Here is a 21,485-nt window from a genome sequence, read left to right on the forward strand (position 1 = left end):
TGTAGCAATTGCAAGGAGTTTGTACTGAGATGCATAATTTTACAGAGATTGCAAAATGGGTATATGCCGAGATGCGTGTGTCTTGCAGCGATTGCAAGGAGTTATGATGAGATGCGTGTCTTGCAGCGATTGCAAGGAGTTATGATGAGATGCGTGTCTTGCAGCGATTGCAAGGAGTTATGATGAGATGCGTGTCTTGCAGCGATTGCAAGGAGTTATGATGAGATGCGTGTCTTGCAGCGATTGCAAGGAGTTATGATGAGATGCGTGTCTTGCAGCGATTGCAAGAAGTTATGATGAAATGCGTGTCTTGCAGCGATTGCAAGGAGTTATGATGAGATGCGTATCTTGCAGCGATTGCAAGGAGCTATGATGAGATGCGTATCTTGCAGCGATTGCAAGGAGCTATGATGAGATGCGTATCTTGCAGCAATTGCAAGGAGCTATGATGGGATGCGTATCTTGCAGCAATTGCAAGGAGCTATGATGGGATGCGTATCTTGCATCGATTGCAAGGAGCTATGATGAGATGCGTGTCTTGCAGCGATTGCAAGGAGCTATGATGAGATGCGTGTTCTTGCAGTGATTGCAAAATGGGTATATGCTGAGATGCGTGTATTTGCAGCAACTGCAAGGAGTTTGTACTGAGATGCATGTTTTGCAGAGATTGCAAAATGGGTATATGCTGAGATGCGTGTATTTGCAGCAACTGCAAGGAGTTTGTACTGAGATGCATGTTTTGCAGAGATTGCAAAATGGGTATATGCTGAGATGCGTGTTTTTGCAGCAATTGCAAGGAGTTATCACGAGATGCGTATCTTGCAGCGATTGCAAGGAGTTTATACTGAGATGCATGTTGCAGCAATTGCAAAAATGGGTAAATGTTGAGATGCGTGATCTTGCAATGATTGCAAGGAGATTATACTGAGATGCATGTTTTTTGCAGCGATAGCAAATGGGTAAATGTTGAGATGCGTGATCTTGCAATGATTGCAAGGAGATTATACTGAGATGCATGTTTTTGCAGTGATAGCAAATGGGTAAATGTTGAGATGCGTGTTCTCGCAGCGATTGCAAGGAGTTTATACTGAGATGCATGTTGCAGCGATTGCAAATGGGTAAATGTTGAGATGCGTGTTCTTGCAGCGATTGCAAGGAGTTATGATGAGATGCGTAGCTTGCAGCGATTGCAAGAAAGGTCACCTACTGGTAGGTGAAAAAGAAAAGGATAGCAGAAATTGTATATGTAGGAAGGAACTGCGAAGTGGCATACGTAACGACTCGTAGATTTGTTATAGGGACTGTTACGTATTGGTGTGTGGGATACTCGTGACGCGAACCGTTGTGCCGCTTGTGCGACTAGGTTCGGAGTGGACTGTGATGCATGTAACTGCTGAGGTGATGTGAATCGGACAAAAAATAAATAATGAATCGTAGGGTATGGTAAGAACCACTACAAATTGGTGTGCAGGATAAGACCGATGCAAACCGTTGTGCCGCCGAGGCGACTAGGCTTGAATCCGACTGATTCGTATGACATGAAAGCAATATGAAACAGTCAGTAGAAAATTACATAAACAACGAACCATTTGTGGGGTACAACAGGGACTAATAAGAATCAGTGAGCGGGATGCATCCGATGCGAACCGTTGTGCTGCCGATACGACTAGATTCGAATCGGATTGTAGCAGGTATGCAATATGAATCGGTTGTAAAGAGATGGCACTGATACAAATCGGTTGTAAGATGTATGAAGTGAATCCAATACAAATCGGTTGCAGCGTGTATACCACACCTTACTTCTAAAACCGAACACATTCCAACCACCCAGCCCCCCAGGCTAATCAAAGTGCAGACAAGGCCCCATGTGGGTCTAATTACCACCTCAATCAGACACAAAACCCTTGCAAATAATACATGCTGATCTCCAAATGGATGAGATGGCAACCCCATAGACAGTGAATCCTATGAGAAAATGAAGCCTGTATCGAGTGATATCAGAGAACAACCGACAATGGCTCAGAGCCTTGGATCTACGAACGAATCGTATGTTTGTGGATAGGATGACAAGCAAGGCAGAGCGAGCCTGCAAATCCAAGTTTGCAGGTATAGGAAACATATCCAATGGTAACACTGCATATGAACAAAAAGGTTTGAACCCTACCTGCAACAGCAAGCGAGAACCGCCGACGAAGACGCCGCAACCCACTTGTAATCGAACGCACAGACTTATGAACACAAGGTAAGCTGGGAAGAGTCAGCACAGTGACATGTAGTATCGTGCACTGAAACTGACAAAGAGGAAGGGGAAGTGGTCAGCTTAAATACCCTCCAGGCTCCTCCCATAAATTCAGGCCAGCACACTGGCCTTCTAACATATATATATATATACATACATATATATATATGTATAGATTATATAGAGGCAATACTGAGCATGTGCGAGATTTGGTTTTGGTGGTGCATGATGGGTAGACAGCTGCACAGAAATCCAGGAAATTAACACGAGAGGGCTTCAGATGCCCACAATTAAAATGGAACCTGCCTGCTTCCGAGATCAGTAAGTAACTATTAACTAACTATTTTTAAAGAAAGTAAAAGCTCAAAAAATATGACAGGTTAGAAATGTTCATTTACAGGTTGAGACAGTTACAGAGTAGTCTTTACAAAATAAAAATGTTTGGGGGACTGGAACTCCGCTTTAAGGATTTAAACATTTATTAGTCACGACATCTTGAGGAAGAGTTTTGAAAAATAATGCAGCATATAAAATTAAATCAAAGTGAAACTAACAACCTACAAACAACAAACATTAAAAAGTTGGTGTTCAAGTGCCGCGCAACAAGACTATGAAAAACCACCACTGCGTTCCTGTGCAAAACCACAAAATTCCCTAAAGCTGCCAACTTGTGTAAAGTAATATGTAAAAGATATTCCAAATAGAAATAGTGGCACTATATATCACATTGATGTAATGATGCCAAAAAGTATAAATATAAATACAGTGAATAAAGAATAAATGACCTATAAGTGAATAAAATGAATCACCCACTAGTGCTAGTGGGTCTGTGAAATGATCAACCAGTATCCCCTTCCAATGATGAACGGGGAACCATTTAACTCATAAACATAAATAACGTAAAAAATAAATATCCTGTGAAGAATTCGATATGACGAAACATGTCGGGGGCGTGGCTGTACGGCAACCTATCATCTGCTTGTGACGTGTGACGTGTTACGCTGAGTACCGGTCGGTTGAGACTACCTCGCGCTGCTGAGGATCCAACAAGGGTAAGGGTGAGGTTCAAACACTGCATCCCGGGTCCGCCGTGACCATGATACATTGCCACAGCTTGTCACATGAAGCTTTCTTTTTATGCCTTAAATTATTGGAAGAGTGTGAGTACAATGATTGAAGACCTTGGTTGTGTATTTTAATAAATGTTTTTTACGGTATCACACTATTGGAAGCATTATTTCTTTTCATGTGGATACATTTCCTCACGATGAGTATTGCTGTAAATTGAAGAACTTCACTCGCCTTGATTACAGCTTCATTTATCTTGATCAGCCCGGGGGGGGCTGTGTTACTGCTTATTTGCTGAGCATGAGAGTGCAAGGCAATATTTTCTGGTGAGTGCGGCTCCATAAGAGTGGATCACAATCACAGACGGTGTGGTGGAAGACAGTTTTACTGCATAGGAAGATTGCTTCATTCACTCTTTGACACTTAGTACTTTGCATGGACTTTTTTTCATCGTTTTTCCATTTAATATTGCACTGATTGATGTCATTATTATTAACTCTTGTATCCAATACTGTTTCATCACATATTTATTTATGTATTTTTTAAGTTATTTATGTTTATGAGTTAAATGGTTCCCCGTTCATCATTAGAAGGGGATACTGGTTGATAATTTCACGGACCCACTAGCACTAGTGGGTCATTCATTTTATTCACTTATAGTTCATTTATTCTTTATTAACTGTATTTATATTTATACTTTTTGGCATCATTACATTGATGTGATATATATCGCCACTATTTCTATTTGGAATATCTTTTACAATCAAGAAAACATTGACAAAATCAAAAATATTCCAGTCAAAAATATCCCCCCCCCAAAAAAAATAAAAATAAACAAAAGTAAAAAACACTTGCTCTAAAACACATCTGTTTTGCTAAGACATGACACACACACCGAGGGGGGGGGGGGGGGGGGGAGGGGCAAACAAAGAGCCTAACATGGGGAAAAGTTATACAACAAATACCATTGCAGTCTATGGGAACTAAATTGTTAATTTTGCTAGTCTCCACTTGGCTGGCTTATATTCTAGTTATTGGCCTTAAAATGGGTATGGGGGCCCAGGTCCCACCCTGAGGGACATATTTCAATGTCACCGGTGCCCGAGGCGGTCGTTTCTGGTCCCACGGCGATCGGAGATGAGGGGGAGGCCATCCGTTCGTGGCCCCCCCCTCGCGATCGCCGCCGGCCAATCACATCATTCCTTTGCTGCTGTATGCTAAACAGCAGCAAAGGAAATGATGTCATCTCTCCTCGGCTCGGTAATTTCCGTTCCGGCCCGAGGAGAGAAGACAGGTATGTGAGTGCACAACACTACACAACACAGTAGAACATGCCAGGCACACTAAACACCACGATCCCCCCCCCCGATCACCCCCCGATCCCCCCCAATCACCCCCCCCTGTCACAAACTGACACCAGCAGTTTTTTTTTTTTTTTTTTTTTTTTTCTGATTACTGCATTGGTGTCAGTTTGTGACAGTTACAGTGTTGGGACAGTTAGTATTACCCCCCTTTAGGTCTAGGATACCCCCCTAACCCCCCCAATAAAGTTTTAACCCCTTGATCACCCCCTGTCACCAGTGTTGCTGTATTAGTGTCGCTGGTGACGCTAGTTAGGGACCTAAATATTTAGGTTCGCCGTCATCGTTTTATAGCGACAGGGACCCCCATATACTATCTAATAAATGTTTTAACCCCTTGATTGCCCCCCAGTTAACCCTTTCACCACTGATCACCGTATAAGTGTTACGGGTGACGCTGGTTAGTTTGTTTATTTTTTTTAGTGTCAGGGCACCCACCGTTTATTACCGAATAAAGGTTTAGCCTCCTGATCGCCCGGCGGTGATATGCGTCGCCCCAGGCAGCGTCAGATTAGCGCCAGTACCTCTAACACCCACGCACGCAGCATACGCCTCCCTTAGTGGTATAGTATCTGATCGGATCAATATCTGATCCGATCAGATCTATACTAGCGTCCCCAGCAGTTTAGGGTTCCCAAAAACGCTGTGTTACCGGGATCAGCCCAGATACCTGCTAGCGCATAGGCGTGCGCACAGGGTGTGCCAGGTGTGCCCAGGCACACCCTAATCACCCTGTGCAGCACAAATTCCCCCTACTGCCCTGCCCCCTCCCTTCTCCCCAAAGTGCTTCTGGCTTCTCTCCTCTCCTCTCCTGCTGACTGATGCTGCGGGGATGAGTGGGGGAAGTGGCCGGTAAACATGTAATTTACTGGCCCCTTCTATTTCTGAGTAAACATCGTGAGCGATCGATAGTGTGTGTGTTTGAGCTTTGGGGTGCACACCCTAACGCAATAGGCTGCGCACACCTATGTGCTAGCACCTGCGTTTTGTCCCTCCGCCCGGCCCACCCAAGTGCAGTATCGATCGATCACTGTCACTTACAAAACACTAAACGCATAACTGCAGCGTTCGCAGAGTCAGGCCTGATCCCTGCGATCGCTAACATTTTTTTGGTAGCATTTTGGTGAACTGGCAAGCACCATCCCCAGGCAGCGTCAGATTAGCGCCAGTAGCGCTAACACCCACGCACGCACCGTACAGCTCCCTTAGTGGTATAGTATCTGATCGGAGCAATATCTGATCCGATCAGATCTATACTAGCGTCCCCAGCAGTTTAGGGTTCCCAAAAATGCAGTGTTAGCGGGATCAGCCCAGATACCTGCTAGCACCTGCGTTTTGCCCCTCCGCCCAGCCCAGCCCACCCAAGTGCAGTATCGATCGATCACTGTCACTTACAAAACACTAAATGCATAACTGCAGCGTTCGCAGAGTCAGGCCTGATCCCTGCGATCGCTAACAGTTTTTTTGGCAGTATTTTGGTGAACTGGCAAGCACCAGCCTCAAGCAGCGTCAGATTAGCGCCAGTACCGCTAACACCCACGTACCTCCCTTAGTGGTATAGTATCTGAACGGATCAATATCTGATCCGATCAGATCTATACTAGCGTCCCCAGCAGTTTAGGGTTCCCAAAAACGCAGTGTTAGCGGGATCAGCCCAGATACCTGCTAGCACCTGCATTTTGCCCCTCCGCCCGGCCCAGCCCACCCAAGTGCAGTATCGATCGATCACTGTCACTTACAAAACACTAAATGCATAACTGCAGCGTTCGCAGAGTCAGGCCTGATCCCTGCGATCGCTAACAGTTTTTTGGTAGCTTTTTATTGAATTGGCAAGCGCCAGCGGCCTAGTACACCCCGGTCGTAGTCAAACCAGCACTGCAGTAACACTTGGTGACGTGGCGAGTCCCATAAGTGCAGTTCAAGCTGGTGAGGTGGCAAGCACAAGTAGTGTCCCGCTGCCACCAAGAAGACAAACACAGGCCCGTCGTGCCCATAGTGCCCTTCCTGCTGCATTCGCCAATCCTAATTGGGAACCCACCACTTCTGCAGCGCCCGTACTTCCCCCATTCACATCCCCAACCAAATGCAGTCAGCTGCATGAGAGGCATTTTCTTTATGTCCTCCCGAGTACCCCTACCCAACGAACCCCCAAAAAAGATGTCGTGTCTGCAGCAAGCGCGGATATAGGCGTGACACCTGCTATTATTGTCCCTCCTGTCCTGACAATCCTGGTCTTTGCATTGGTGAATATTTTGAATGCTACCATTCATTAGTTGAGTATTAGCGTAGGGTACAGCATTGCACAGACTAGGCACACTTTCACAGGGTCTCCCAAGATGCCATCGCATTTTGAGAGACCCGAACCTGGAACCGGTTACAGTTATAAAAGTTAGTTACAAAAAAAGTGTAAAAAAAAAAAAAAAAAATATATAAAATAAAAAAAAATAGTTGTCGTTTTATTGTTCTCTCTATTCTCTCTCTCTTGTTCTGCTCTTTTTTACTGTATTCTATTCTGCAATGTTTTATTGTTATTATGTTTTATCATGTTTGCTTTTCAGGTATGCAATTTTTTATACTTTACCGTTTACTGTGCTTTATTGTTAACCATTTTATTGTCTTCAGGTACGCCATTCACGACTTTGAATGGTTATACCAGAATGATGCCTGCAGGTTTAGGTATCATCTTGGTATCATTCTTTTCAGCCAGCGGTCGGCTTTCATGTAAAAGCAATCCTAGCGGCTAATTAGCCTCTAGACTGCTTTTACAAGCCGTGGGAGGGAATGCCCCCCCCCCCCACCGTCTTCCGTGTTTTTCTCTGGCTCTCCTGTCTCAACGGGGAACCTGAGAATGCAGCCGGTGATTCAGCCAGCTGACCATAGAGCTGATCAGAGACCAGAGTGGCTCCAAACATCTCTATGGCCTAAGAAACCGGAAGCTACGAGCATTAGATTTAGACTTAGATTTCGCCAGATGTAAATAGCGCCATTGGGAAATTGGGGAAGCATTTTATCACACCGATCTTGGTGTCATCAGATGCTTTGAGGGCAGAGGAGAGATCTTGGGTCTAATAGACACCAATTTTTTCAAAAAAGAGTACCTGTCACTACCTATTGCTATCATAGGGGATATTTACATTCCCTGAGATAACAATAAAAATGATTAAAAAAAAAAAAATGAAAGGAACAGTTTAAAAATAAGATAAAAAAGAAAAAAAATAATAAAGAAAAAAAAAAGAAAAAAAAAAGCACCCCTGTCACCCCCTGCTCTCGCGCTAAGGCGAACGCAAGCGGCGGTCTGTCGTCAAACGTAAACAGCAATTGCACCATGCATGTGAGGTATCGCCGCGAAGGTCAGATCGAGGGCAGTAATTTTTGCAGTAGAACTCCTCTGTAAATCTAAAGTGGTAACCTGTAAAGGCTTTTAAAGGCTTTTAAAAATGTATTTATTTTGTTGCCACTGCACGTTTGTGCGCAATTTTAAAGCATGTCATGTTTGGTATCCATGTACTCGGCCTAAGATCATCTTTTTTATTTCATCAAACATTTGGGCAATATAGTGTGTTTTAGTGCATTAAAATTTAAAAAAGTGTGTTTTTTCCCCAAAAAATGCGTTTGAAAAATCGCTGCGCAAATACTGTGTGAAAAAAAAAATGAAACACCCACCATTTTAATCTGTAGGGCATTTGCTTTAAAAAAATATATAATGTTTGGGGGTTCAAAGTAATTTTTTTGCAAAAAAAAATAACTTTTTCATGTAAACAAAAAGTGTCAGAAAGGGCTTTGTCTTCAAGTGGTTAGAAGAGTGAGTGATGTGTGACATAAGCTTCTAAATGTTGTGCATAAAATGCCAGGACAGTTCAAACCCCCCAAATGACCCCATTTTGGAAAGTAGACACCCCAAGCTATTTGCTGAGAGGCATGTCGAGTCCATGGAATATTTTATATTGCGACACAAGTTGCGGGAAAGAGACAAATTTATTTATTTATTTTTTTTTTTTTTACACAAAGTTGTCACTAAATGATATATTGCTCAAACATGCCATGGGAATATGTGAAATTACACCCCAAAATACATTCTGCTGCTTCTCCTGAGTACGGGGATACCACATGTGTGAGACTTTTTGGGAGCCTAGCCGCGTACGGGACCCCGAAAACCAAGCACCGCCTTCAGGCTTTCTAAGGGCATAAATTTTTGATTTCACTCTTCACTGCCTATCACAGTCTCGGAGGCCATGGAATGCCCAGGTGGCACAAAACCCCCCCAAATGACCCCATTTTGGAAAGTAGACACCCCAAGCTATTTGCTGAGAGGTATAGTGAGTATTTTGCAGACCTCACTTTTTGTCACAAAGTTTTGAAAATTGAAAAAAGAAAAAAAAAAAGTTTTTTCTTGTCTTTCTTCATTTTCAAAAACAAATGAGAGCTGCAAAATACTCACCATGCCTCTCAGCAAATAGCTTGGGGTGTCTACTTTCCAAAATGGGGTCATTTGGGGGGGTTTTGTGCCACCTGGGCATTCCATGGCCTCCGAAACTGTGATAGGCAGTGAAGAGTGAAATCAAAAATTTTCACCCTTAGAAATCCTGAAGGCGGTGCTTGGTTTTCGGGGCCCCGTACGCGGCTAGGCTCCCAAAAAGTCCCACACATGTGGTATCCCCATACTCAGGAGAAGCAGCTAAATGTATTTTGGGGTGCAATTCCACATATGCCAATGGCCTGTGTGAGCAATATATCATTTAGTGACAACTTTGTGCAAAAAAAAAAAAGTGTCACTTTCCCGCAACTTGTGTCAAAATATAAAATATTCCATGGACTCAATATGCCTCTCAGCAAATAGCTTGGGGTGTCTACTTTCCAAAATGGGGTCATTTGGGGGGGTTTTGTGCCACCTGGGCATTCCATGGCCTCCGAAACTGTGATAGGCGGTAAAGAGTGAAATCAAAAATTTACAGAAATCCTGAAGGCGGTGCTTGGTTTTCGGGGCCCCGTACGCGGCTAAGCTCCCAAAAAGTCCCACACATGTGGTATCCTCATACTCAGGAGAAGCAGCTGAATGTATTTTGGGGTGCAATTCCACATAGGCCCATGGCCTGTGTGAGCAATATATCATTTAGTGACAACTTTTTGTAAATTTTTTTTTTTTTTGTCATTATTCAATCACTTGGGACAAAAAAATAAATATTCAATGGGTTCAACATGCCTCTCAGCAATTTCCTTGGGGTGTCTACTTTCCAAAATGGGGTCATTTGGGGGGTTTTGTACTGCCCTGCCATTTTAGCACCTCAAGAAATGACATAGGCAGTCATAAACTAAAAGCTGTGTAAATTACAGAAAATGTACCCTAGTTTGTAGACGCTATAACTTTTGCGCAAACCAATAAATATATGCTTATTGACATTTTTTTTACCAAAGACATGTGGCCGAATACATTTTGGCCTAAATGTATGACTAAAATTTAGTTTATTGGATTTTTTTTATAACAAAAAGTAGAAAATATCATTTTTTTTCAAAATTTTCGGTCTTTTTCCGTTTATAGCGCAAAAAATAAAAACTGCAGAGGTGATCAAATACCATCAAAAGAAAGCTCTATTTGTGGGAAGAAAAGGACGCAAATTTCGTTTGGATACAGCATTGCATGACCGCGCAATTAGCAGTTAAAGCGACGCAGTGCCAAATTGGAAAAAGACCTCTGGTCCTTAGGCAGCATAATGGTCCGGGGCTCAAGTGGTTAAAAATGCAAAAATGCTTAAAAGCTAGTAAATTGGGGGAGGGGCTTACTCTGCCTGCAAACTGGTGCATCTCTGGCATGTATCCAAAATGCTGCTTCAAAGATGTATGGCTTTAGAGAAAACTTACAAATCTACATTGCAGCTGCAAGATTTTAACCCAAAACATAAAATAGCCTTCCCCCCATACATACAAGGCCTTTTGGGTCTGTTTAAGCTTAAATTGAGAACCCCCACGTGAAAAATACCACCCCAAACTAAAAAAATATTGTGCTCCTCCCAAACACAAACAAACCCCTAGCCAAACACACAGCAAGCCAGCCCATGAAAGGGGGTGGATGCTTGGGGGCAGGAGGGGCTCTGGCATCCCAAAAGCCAACCACCTTGTTTCCATATTCAGGAGAACAAGGGCCTCTTCCACACAACCCAAGGCTGAGGTTGTGGGGGGCTGCAGACAGGGGGCTTTACAAAATGTGGAAAGGGGGCTTTACAAAATGTGGAAAGCCCCTTTAATGTAGTGGGTACAAGGTGCTTTGTGGTTGGTATTGGGCTGAGCCCAACATCCCCCAAAGGCAGCCAGCTATGTTGAGTGCATGTGGCTGAGTATGGTTCAGGAGGGGGTTGGATGATCGCTCTTCTCGCCCATTCCCTAGCTGGCTCTGTTGTATGCTCTGAAAAAGAATGTTGTTTGGATTTGCGAAGGCAGCTCACAGCCTTTTGAGAATGGAGTGGAGTGTGGAGTTCCCCTTCAAAAGCAAAAGCTAGCCCATGGAAATCCAAGGGGTTAGAGGGGGGAGACAAAAGCATTGGATAGTGGAGTGTGGAGTTCCCCTTTAAAAGCAAAAGCTAGCCCAAGGAAATCATATGCATTAGAGGGAGAAGGTTAAATGCTCTTTCAGGAGAAGCTAGAGGAGCGAGAGTCTTTTTACATAATTTTAACAAGGTGCATGTCACATGTTGGCAACGTAACATGCTAACATGACCTGTGTGCAAATCTCCTTAAAAAAATACATAAAGGTGAACCAGCGTAAAAAAAGTGTCAAGTTTAGAGGTGCGCCTGTTCAACCCATGTACGTTGCTTAACATTTACTAAGATTTTGGCCGTGCAGTGAACAAACTCGTGAACAAGTGCAAGAGCCGCTTGCGCATGCGCACTGCTTACATTGATCTGACGCAGTTCTAAATGTACTAGCGGGCACAGCAGGCGGTTTATGAAAAAGTTACTTTCTCATTCTATTTTGAGCATATTTGTTACTTGGGCAGTTGTTACTAAACTTTCTCACATCACCCCATAATATTGGCACCTCCATCTTTTGTCAATGTTGAATTGGAGATGACTTGTGCCATGTCCATAGTGGCGCACAGATTGTATTCTCCCGTGCGCTGAGATCGCTATGGTATATGGGGGATTCATGCTCTCTCACCTTTTCACAAATGCCCACCCCCCAGGTCTCTCACCTTTTGACAAATCCTTCCACCTCCCACAGCATTCTCTCACCTCTCATACTGCTCTGTTAGGTATGCTCAGGCTTTTTTTTCCAACACAGTGCCGTTTCATGCAGTTCTGCCTATTAGGTATGCAGCACAGAGCCGAGGATGAGTTTCACACAACTTAACTTGGCTCCTTGCTAAAGAGTCAGGACCAGTGGCAGATGAGGAAAGGAGCCGCCTCCCAAATCCGCATAAAAAATGTGGGTGGATGCGGCGTCACGACCCAGGAACCTTCCTGCAAATGTGGGGCGTCATATACTCCGGATGCTGGCACTTGCACGCAGAAGCTGGTGGAGGAAGTAAGTGGGAAAACATCCTCTACCAGCTTCTGTGTTACGTGACAATTGTGAGAGGTCAGGGCTGCCGGAGCTGCAACATTTCTTTTAGAACCCTAAATAATGGGACCCATTGGAGGGGGTGGCGGGATGAAGAAAAGCTACATGATGAAACAGGTACTCACTTGTATGCTTCCCACACCGTTCATATCCCCTGCATGTATGCCGTTCCCAAGGGGAAGTGACATACCTGTATAGTGAACGTGCTGCGCTAATAATAAATTATACGGTCTAAAGACCATAAAATTTACATATTGCAAATACTAAACATTAGAATAATTCAGTGCAATGATATAACAAAGTGCCATGTGCAAAAATAAATAAAGTGGAAGATGCAGAAAAAGTCCAAATAGTGCAAAAGTCCCAATAATTGAATCAAATGATGCTCCAGTAATTGTGTAAATCACCACGGTGAAGATTATCCACCACCATAGGGGGTCAAATGTGCTTACCAAAGCTTGTGGACCCAGTCACCAGCAGTGCTGGCTCAAACAGGCCGATATACACATATATCAATGGGGAAACACTCCAATAGCAGCTTCCATGGGGACAATCCAATGGCATCTTCCAGGGGCAACAACTTCACCGCTACAGCCAGGTCACCCAGTTGCATAGAAATGGTCACCCATCCTTTAAATATTCTTCTTGCTTGACCTTTATGATGGCTTCACAGGTCTCAGGTATGATGCACCCTAGCGACTTGGACAATATTTTTAGTGGTGAACTTGAGGTCTTCAAAACTTCTTTTCATAAGCCGTCATCTCTGGAATGCCAGATAAGATCCAGCACATTCCCGGCAAGTAGGAGGGACAGTCATTAAACTGAGAGGAATCTATAGACAGGAACTGCCAGTTTCATCCTGTTTCAAAACAGGATGTTGTAGTGCACAGTATATTTACCTTTAGTAAATCAACCTCAATGCTCTGTCTGAGTGGCCAATGGCCTGAACAGAAAGGGGAATGGGGTATGTCCTTAACCTTGGGGTTGATTTACTAAAAGCTGAGAGTGCAAAATCTGGAGCAGCAGTGCATAGTAGCCAATAAGCTTCTAACTTCAACTTATTTAAGTCAGCTTGTTCAAGTCAGCTTTGACGGAAAACCTGGAATCTGATTGGTTTCTATGCAGAGCTGCACCAGATCTTGCACTCTCCAGTTTAAGTAAATCAACCCCAGTGTCTCCTACTGAGTATATTAGACAGTGATAGTTGATGGTACTTACCTCTAGCACTTTACATTGTAATGATCTTCAAAGCAAACAGGCAGTTGTGTACATTGAACTTTGGGGGGTTATTTACCAAAGGCAAATCCAGGGGAACATACAAGGAAGATAAAAAAAACAGCAGTTTTGCTTGTACGTGATAGGATGATAGAAATCAGCAGAGCTTCCCCTCATTTCAGATCTTCCCCTCAGATCTACAGCGACTGCACTACCAAGTGCACTTTGCCTTTAGTAAATCAACCCCAATGTACTGTTTGCAGAGGGCAGCTGACTTTACTAAAGGTCAATAGTCTGTGCACTGCAGTTGCTCTAGTTCTAAGGGGAACATGCAAGAAAATAAAAAAAAACCTACATTTTTGGTTGCACATGATTGTAAGATAGAAATCAGTAGAGCTTCCCCTAATTTCAGATCTTCCTCTTAGATCTAAAGCCTTCAGGAATTCAACCTCTGTGTTTGCTGTCCTCTCACCAGATCCAGTAAAACAGCGTCACACTTCAAATTTCTTGGGTCAATATTGCCAGAAGCATATGAATAGTTCTGCTTGAGGCAACATATCTCCAGGTGATCCTGTGTACACTGTCACACAAGCGTGAAGATCAATTCTCAGAATCACAGAGTCCATCAAGTAAGGATTGAATCAAATGGTCCTGTTCCACCTGAGTAGCCAGTGCATGCTGCCCATTTTACACAATCTGAAAAAGCCAAACATGCAATGGGGTTGATTTACTAAAGGCAACTACACTGTGCACACTGGAGCAATTGCACTTTGCAAAGTGCATAGCCTATTTGCCTTTAGTAAATCAGCCCCAATGCTTGGCCAAGCTAGTCTAGGTTTACATTTTATACTACAGTTTAAACCGTTCCTTTAAATAATGCTCCTCCTAAGCAAGGTGCTGCATGCTAAGAAAACCTTAACCACTTGACCTCCGCAAGATTTATCCCCCTTCCTGACCAGGCCATTTTTTTGCTTTTTGGCACTGCAATAAGTTAACTGACAATTGCACGGTCATGCAACGCTGTACCCAAATGAAATTTATATAATTTTTTCACACAGATAGAGCTTTCTTTTGGTGGTATTTGATCACCATTGGGGTTTTTTAACTTTTTTGCACTATAAACTAATAAAATAACGAAAATTTTGAAAAAGAAAAACAATATTTTTAAATTTCTGCTATAAAACATCCAATAATTAAAAAAAAAAAATCAATGTACTTATAGAAAAATAAAACAGAAATCTTTTGAGCAGGGAGATCGTAATGGTCGTTTTTTGGCCATAATGGCTAAACATGAACAATCTAGTATTCCGATCTCGGAAATACACACCTCCTCTGGAGATATGGACTGTACACAGCCTAAAATTCTGGAGACTTTTTGGCAATTTTATCAGACATTATATACATCTCAGTTGCCTTCTGACTTCCAGCCGACTGAATTGGCAGCTTGGCTGGATTCAGTTGCACTGGCCTGGGTAACGGATAATGAAAGGGAGATGCTAGTATGTCCTATAACATCGGAGGAGGTCCTCTCGGTCATCGGTTGCTTTCCATTGGGGAAGTCACCGGGGGCGGATGGTCTTCCTATTGAATTCTATAGGGCTCATGGAGAGCTTTTAGCACCTGTATTGGCTTCTCTTTACTTTGATTGTCTGAAGGAAGGAGCTTTGCCAGACTCAATGAGTCATGCTCATATGGTTTTAATTTACAAGCACCCAAAAGATCCATCCTCATGTGCCTCATATAGGCCTATTGCTCTTTTAAATGTAGACTTTAAGATTTTGATCAAGCTCATTTCCCGACAACTACAGCCTTTGATGTCTAATATTATTGACTCAGATCAGACAGGGTTCATGTCGGCAGGGCTACTGATGTGAATTTGCGGAGATTATATACTAATATTCATGCTTCACATTTTAATATAGGATCTAGGGTCATTACTTCCCTAGATGTTGAAAAGGCCTTTGATACCTTGGAGTGGCCCTTTTTGTGGGAAGTACTCTGCAGAATGGGCTTTCCAATGATATTTATAAAATGGTTACAGGTCTTATATAGGAATCCCACAGCTGCCATAAAAATGAGGGGAGAGTTGTCATTTCCTTTTTCATTATTTAGGGGAACTCAACAGGGCTGCCCTCTCTCTCCAAACCTTTTTGCGATTGCTACGGAGCCGGTGGCGGTGGCTTTACGTACTTCCTCTAATATTAAGGGATTTGCGGATTGGCTGGTTGGAGGAGAGGGTAGTTTTGTATGCAGACGACCTTATTTTTGAACAATGCTGGACCCTCGCTCCAAGGAGCCTTAGAGATACTAGATTCATTTTGAACAGTTACAGGGCTAAAGGTAAATTGGACTAAGTCCTTGTTGTTTCCAATAGATATGGAGGCCCGTAGCATGGCTTTGAATGATATTCCACTGCAGTGGGTAGAGAATTTTAAGTATTTAGGAGTTGTAATTTCTTGCCAAGCTTCTGAATTTATTTCTTTGAATTTGACTCAGATTATAGGAGACATTGGGTTAAAATTGAAAGCATGGAAGTCTCTACCATTGCCCTTTATGGGACGTATCAATCTTTTAAATTGAAAATTATACCAAAATGTATGTATTTATTTAGACATTTTCCTCAGTGGCAAAATTAAATCAGCTTTTTTCATCTTTTTTATGGGGATCAAAGAACCCCAGGTTTAAATTAATCACGCTGATGCACCCTTGCGAACAGGGAGGCTTAGCTTTCCCAGATTTATATAAATACTTTTTAGCCTCTCAGCTGGTTACGGCCGTATGGTGGTTAAACCCAGTTTTATATAATTCATCTACTCAGCTGGAAGCAGCAGTGGTAGGTTCCATAGAAGCTCTTAAGGCACTTTTATTTAGGGGCCTTAGGGCACCCTACCAGATGACTACTCTCATGCTTAATACTATTTGAGCCTGGGAGGCTGGTCTTCGATGCGAGTGTTATCCAAAAGGTGCATTTTCTCCAAATGCCCCTTTATGGATTAATCCAACTCTTCCTCATTTTTTTAAGTACCAGAGCCTACTGCATGGACCAAATACAATATTAAATCACTTTTTCAAGTGGTTACTGATCGGAAATTATCTACTTTTTCTACACTTACCTCAGCTTTTAATCTACTTAGTTCCTATCTATTTAGATATTTCCAGCTTCTCCACACTTTTAATGCACAGTTTCCCCAGGATTGTCGAATGAGGATACAATCCACTCTGGAATCAGTACTTAGGTCCAAATGCCTGGATAAGCCTACCTCAAGACTGTACTCTCATCTTACTTTTATTTCTATTTTGCCACTAGAGGGTCTTCGAGCTAGGTGGATGCGAGATATACCACATTTGGATATGGAGTATTGGAGTGGTGTGTGGGATTTCCCTCTGCGATCTCTGGTATCCTTGAGAGACCGCATGGGCCAATTTAAATTGCTACATAGAGCATATATTACGCCTTATAGACTTCAAAGGTTAAATCCTGGGTGCTCTTCTAAAGGTTGGAGGTGTGGAGCATCTCAGGGGGATTTCACACACATCTTTTAGACTTGCCCATATATAGCTAATTTTTGAGTGGAAGTGATAGATTTATTGAATTCTATCACCTCTGCCCCTTTACCGGTTTCAATGTCTGTTTGCCTGCTGGGTTTGGTAAAGGCTATTATTCCTACAGTGACTTAGTGAGTATTTGTTAATACAACATTTTTCTATGCAAGAAAAGCCATTGCTTTGCATTGGAAGAAAACTTGTTCTCCTATGCTTTTATATTGGAAACAATTGATAAATACTGTAATAATCTCCCATTGTATAGAGACACTTACATGAATAGGGGTTGCCCTACTAAGTACGATAAAGTCTGGGCAAAGTGGCTGGACAAATCGTACACAGCATCTAATGCAGATGTGGGTAATCAATCATAATTTGGGTGTTTCCTTATAGGGGATGCTTGGGGCTATTGGTGATAGAAGGGACTAATGTTTGCTTCCTCCTTTTTTCCTCAATATATGGGGGAGGCTTGACATTTGAATGGACACATGGGACGGCCTAGATCTAAGACTAGATAAAATATTCTCTCTGTTAATTATTATTTTCTTCCATTTTTGAATTAAAATTTTTGATTGTTAGTTGCTATGCAATGTGATTGGATCTTGACATTTAAGTAATATATTTTAGGTTCAATGTGCATGATGTTTTGTTGTGTTTTGTTTTGTTATGTTTGTCTAAAGAAATTTAATAAAAATATTTTTGGTAAAAAAAATTGCAATAAGCGTATATTGATTGGTTTGCGCGAACATTATAGCATCTAGAAACTATGGTATATATACTATAATTTTATTTATTTTTTTAATACTAGTAATGGCGGCGATCAGCGACTTATAGCAGGACTGTGATAGTATGGCGGGCAGTCTGATACTAACTGACACTTTGGGGGAACCAGTGACAAATACAGTGATCGATGCTAAAAATATGCACTGTCAGTGTACTAATGACACTGTCTGGGAAAGAGTTCACATCTAGGGCGATCAAAAGGTTAAATGTGTGCCTAACAGTGCTTGGTGTGTTTCCTGTGTGCTGCTTTTACTAAGGGATGTGGCAGTAAAACCAGTAAATCCTCAATGACAAGGCAGAGCGCTGTATTGTTTACATGCACGGAGCTCTGTTCTGTCATCCTTTTCGCTGATCAGCAGGTGCCGGCGGTCAATCATTGGCCGGGACCCACTGATCGGCTTGTGCTTTGACTAATCACAGCACCACCAGAGTGGCAGCCTCGGACCCTACCCGGAAGTGCTGGATCACGTATCTAGTACATGATCAAGTGCAGGAAAGACGCTCTGCCACCATACTCCTATGTCAGGCTGTTAGCAAATGGTTAATGTATATTTCATTTCATAATTAGAAGCACAAATCTGCCATTCTCAAATCATTCATTACATTTCCCATTCATGTGAGCAACATGACCAGCCAATTACATCATTTTTTTTTTTTTTTTTACAAAGAAACCTTGAGGCACAGTGATAGATGCAGGGAGATAAGTTCACTACTGTGCTGTCACCTTACTTACTGTAAAACTAGAACTAGTGTCCCCACTGGAAGATTCTCCCTCTATTACTTTCCCGGGGACAACCCAACATTTGGGATTTTCTTTTACTTTCAATGAAAATAGTAAAGAGGACAAATAGAGAGGGTGAATCTCCTTAATGGGGACACAGACAGCAATAAAAACTGACAGGTATTTTAATCCATCTCCACTCTATCCAAAACAAAAAAAAAAGTTTTGTCTTTAGTTATACTTTAGTACTAAACCCCAACCACAAATGTAATTCCCATTTTGGTGCTGTCCAGGGTAATCATTCAGCAGCTGGTGGTGACCTTTCTATCTGAACATTTTATTAACATAAGGCGATGTGCCTCAGTGGCCACAGGAGAGATATCAGGCCTGAACACAAAGAGGGAAGGGGTCCATCCTTAGCCTTGTCTAAGCTCCTACTGAGTATATGAGACTATGATAAAGTTAATGGAACTTACCTCTAGCACTTTGCCTTCTAACGATGTTCAGGCAGTAGTATCAGTATATAATGACCAATGTATTGTTTGAAGAGAGCACCTGACTTGCAGACTATGTTTGCTATCTTCTCATCTCCTTCAATTAAACAACGTCATACTTCTAAACTCCTTGGATAAATAGAAGCACATGAATAGTTCTGCTTGAGGCAATATTTCCGCAAAAGGCCCTGTACACTGTCAAACTGGCATGAAGGTAAATTCTCAGAACCACAGAGTTTACCAAGTAAAGGTTTAACCACTTGACCACTGGGCACTTAAAGCCCCTTAACCCCCCTGGCGGTATTCCCGAGTCTGGCTCGGGTTGGATTTTTCATACCAAAAGCGGTAACCCCGAGCCAGACTCGGGCTTGCATCGCAGGATCCAGGAAGAGCATACTTACCTTGTCCCCTGGTTCCTGCGATGTCTCCCCGCTGTGATCGGCGAGCCGCTGTGTCTCGCTCGATTCACAGTGCCGAGCTCCGTTCCCTGCGAGCGTTGCGACGCACGGGGACGGAGTTCGGCGGTAAATTCAAAAGTGAAACACACAGTATAGATACAGCATACTGTAATCTTACAGATTACAGTACTGTATCAAATAACTACACATCCCCTTTGTCCCTAGTGGTCTGTCCAGTGTCCTGCATGCAGTTTTATATATATAAAACTGTTCTTTCTGCCAGGAAACTGGAGATTGTCCATAGCAACCAAAACTGTCTCTTTACATCAAAAGTGGTTTTAGAGCAGCTAGAAAAAAGCGATAATAAATTAGAATCACTCGCAGAATTGAGCGATAGTGATTTGTGAGGAGATCCGTCATCAAACACTAAAAGTAACAAAAGCTAAAATTCTGCAACTGAGCAAATTTCAGTGTTTTTGATTTGATTACATTATTGAATAATTTTTATTATTATTATATTATTATTTGTTATAATTATTTATAGTTATTTATTATATTATAATTTTTTATTTCGTTTTTCAAACTTTATCATACCCGGGATGTCTACTAGACTCTTGTTTGGACAGATTCAAGTGAACTATTCCTAAGAATTACAGGCCTACAATATAAAACGCCAAATTTCTGTGCAAAATAATTGTACCGCTTTCAGCACCTAAAATCAGAAATAATCATACCGCCAGGGAGGTTAATAACCAGACCAATTTTCAGCTTTCGGTGCTCTCACAATTTGAATGACAATTACTCAGTCATGCAACGCTGTACCCATATGAAATTTTTGTCCTTTTTTTCACACAAATAGAGCTTTCTTTTGGTGGTATTTGATTACCTCTGGGTTTTTTATTTTTTGTGCTATAAATAAAAAATTCAGAAAATATTGTAAAAAAATGCATTTTTCTTCATTTCTATTAAAAATTTTTGCAAATAAGTAATTTTTCTTCATAAATTTGGCCAAAAATGTATACTGCTACATATCGTTGGTAAAAATAACACAAATTAGTGGATACTATTTAGTCTGTGTGAAAGTTATAGGGTCTACAAGGTATGGTGCCAATCACTGAAAATGTATCAGTTTGATCACACCTGATGTACTGACTGCCTATCTCATTTCTTGAGACCCTAACCAGCCAGTAAAGTACAAATACCCCCCAAATGACCCCTTTTTGGAAAGCAGACATTCCAAGGTAGTTAGTATGAGGCACAGTTAGCTTTATGAAGTTGTCATTTTTTTCCACAATTCTTTGCAAAATGAAGATTTTTTTTATTTTTATTTTTTTTCACACCAAATTGTCATTATAGCAGGGTATTTCTCTCACATGTCATGTACATTCCACAAATGAAACCCCAAAATATATTCTGCTGCTCCCCCTGAGTATGGCGATACCAGATGTGTGAGACTTTTACACAGCCTGGCCACATACAGAGGCCCAACATTGAAGTAGCCCCTTCAGGCGTTCTAGGAGCATAAACTACACATCTCATTTCTCAACCGCCTATTACACTTTTGAAGGCCCTGGAGCGCCAGGACAATTGAAATGCCCACAAAGTGACCCCATTTTGGAAAGCAAACACCCCAACGTATAATCTATGAGGCATAATGAGTCTTTTGAATGGTTCATTTTTTTCGAGAAGTTTTTGGAAAATGTGGAAAAAAAATGAAAACGCATTTTTTTTTCCACAAAGTTGTCCATTTATAAAATATTTCCAACACATAGCATGTATATAGCAAAAATGACACCCCAAAATATATTCTGATGTTCCTCCTGAGTATGGTGATACCACATGTGTGAGACTTTTACACACGACATAAATTACGCATCCAATTTCCTTACAATCTATCACATTTTTTAAGGCCCTTCATATTTCTAACACAGCATGTACACACCAAGAATTACACCCTAAAATACATTCTGCTGAGTAAAGGGTAAACAAAAGATTACCTGTGGTTTTAGTAGTGCAATTGTCCACAGGAGGAGAGCCCTGATCCAGGCAGCAGGCAGGGATGTGGTCAGCGACAGTGAATGGAATTGTCCTGGCAGCAGGCATGAATATTG

At 42.0% G+C, this 21,485-nt stretch overlaps 1 long non-coding RNA gene across 2 annotated transcripts in view; it reads right to left on the reverse strand.

Moving 5' to 3' along the window:
- LOC141120215 (uncharacterized) overlaps window positions 1-19,091 on the reverse strand; it is a 143,698-nt gene extending 124,607 nt beyond the window's left edge. For both annotated transcript variants that reach the window (XR_012239552.1, XR_012239546.1), the window contains exon 1: window positions 18,959-19,091. This is a non-coding gene — a long non-coding RNA (uncharacterized lncRNA). The remainder of the gene's footprint in view (window positions 1-18,958) is intronic.
- Window positions 19,092-21,485: the final 2,394 nt, after the last annotated feature.

The sequence above is a fragment of the Aquarana catesbeiana genome, linkage group LG01 (genome assembly GCF_042186555.1).
Source record: "Aquarana catesbeiana isolate 2022-GZ linkage group LG01, ASM4218655v1, whole genome shotgun sequence".
NCBI classification, from domain to species: domain Eukaryota; kingdom Metazoa; phylum Chordata; class Amphibia; order Anura; family Ranidae; genus Aquarana; species Aquarana catesbeiana.